The sequence below is a fragment of the Cetorhinus maximus genome, chromosome 17 (genome assembly GCF_964194155.1).
Source record: "Cetorhinus maximus chromosome 17, sCetMax3.hap1.1, whole genome shotgun sequence".
Taxonomy (NCBI): Eukaryota; Metazoa; Chordata; class Chondrichthyes; order Lamniformes; family Cetorhinidae; genus Cetorhinus; species Cetorhinus maximus.
This window is the reverse complement of record NC_135895.1, coordinates 21,198,094-21,199,933: the sequence shown is the minus strand read 5'-3', so window position 1 is coordinate 21,199,933 and position 1,840 is coordinate 21,198,094. Positions and strand designations below refer to the sequence as shown.

Below are 1,840 nucleotides of genomic sequence, written 5' to 3'. Positions count from 1 at the left end.
TCCGTCTCCTCACCCGGGCCGGAGGAATCTCCCAGTTTCCAGCCATCAGCGCCTTCCCCGGCTTTTATATATATTTTTCTTTTAAAAAAAGCCACAATCCAAAAAACCTCTGCAACTTGGGTATTTTCCCCCTAATTTCCAGTCTGCTTTTCTTCACCTGGGTGCGTTAAAAAAAAACACTGCACATTTTCATCTTTCTCCAACAAAAATCGACATCTGTTCAGAAACACATCAGCTCAGTTCCCCAGCAAACCCTCCCCAGCAGCTCCACATACAACATCCCATTGCTTACCATGTGTCTTGCAGGCTGAGACACCTTTCCCTTTCCCTTTCTCTCTCTCCCTCTTCTCAATATCCTCTTTCCTTTCACCACCAGGGTCAATGTCCTTTCTTCCAGCTACAAGTCACATCAAACGAATCCCTTCTGGTCTGAATGTGGGCTTCACCAAACACACAAGCTGTTTTGAACCTTCCTCATCAACTCCCTCCCCTCCCTCCCAAACACAGGGACTGTTTAGTTCAATTGAATAGGGTGGGTGGAGATTTTTTTTTAAAAAAAATATGTGAACTATTTTCAGATCTGCAGCATAAGTGTCCCAACCAGCCAACCATCTATGGTTTTCCATAATAATTCCACCGGTATGGGCGATTCGTCCTGATGAAAGTTCCGGGTTTGGAGCTGAATTTGTCTTTTATCCTTTCAGGCGTTGATGGGTGGTTTTGTGCGATTTTTGGAATTTATTGGAGCAACTTTTTAAAATGTCGCTGAGTACGAAAAGCTGAATCTTAATGAAGCCTAGGACACTTTTTAAAAAAAAGTACTCGTGTGTTCCCAGAGAGTTGATGGTTAACTAGATGGAAAGGAATTTGATGTACACATTCAAAATATTCAATCACCTTCAAAGGAATTTGACCAAATTGAAATATTAGCCTGGATTTCGAACTTATGAACTCAGAGCAGGAGTACGCCACTTGGCCCCTCGAGCCTGCTCCGCCATTCAATTAGATCTTGGCTGATCTGATTGTAACCTCAACTCCACATCCCCACCTACCCCCGAGAACCTTTCACCCCCTTGCTTATCAAGAATGTATCTACCTCTGCCTTAAAAATATTCAAAGATGCTGCTTCCACCGCCTTTTGAAGAAGAGAGTTTCAACGACTCACGACCCTCTGAGACAAAAAAATCCTCCTCATCGCTGTCTTAAATGGGCAACCCTTCATTTTTAAACAGTGACTCCTAGTTCTAGATTCTCCCACAAGAGGAAACATCCACTCTATCATGACCCTTAGGATCTTATATGTTTCAATCAAGTCACCTCTTGCGCTTCTAAACTCCAGCCTAGCCGGTCCAACATTTCCTCGTAAGGCAAGCCAGCCACTCCAGGTATTAGTCTAGTAAACCTTCTCTGGACTGCTTCCGTTTACATCCTTCCTTAAATAAGGAGACCAATACTGTACACAGTACTCCAGATGTGGTCTCACCAGTGCCCTGTATAACTGAAGCAAAACCTCCCTACTTTTGTGTTCAATTCCTTTCGCAATAAATGATAGCATTCTATTAGCTTTCCTAATTACTTGCTGTACTTGCATACAAACTTTTGCGATTCATGCACTAGGACACCCAGATCCCTCTGCGCCTCAGAGCTCTACAATCTCTCACCATTTGGATACTTTTTTTTATTCTTCCTGCCAAAATGGACAATTTCATATTTTCCCACATTATACTCCATTTACCAGATCTTTGCCCACTCACTTAACCGATCTATACCCCTTTGTAGCATCCTTACGTCCTCTTCACAACTTATTTTCCTACCTATCTCTGTGTCAACAGCAAATTTA

At 42.7% G+C, this 1,840-nt stretch overlaps 1 protein-coding gene across 1 annotated transcript in view; it reads right to left on the bottom strand.

Annotated features, from left to right (window-relative positions):
* Positions 1-479, bottom strand: part of tlcd4a (TLC domain containing 4a) — a 50,256-nt gene extending 49,777 nt beyond the window's left edge. Inside the window, exon 1 of the mRNA XM_078560830.1 lies at positions 293-479. The gene's annotated coding sequence lies outside the window, so the exon portion shown is untranslated. The remainder of the gene's footprint in view (positions 1-292) is intronic.
* Between the last annotated feature and the right edge of the window lie 1,361 nt (positions 480-1,840).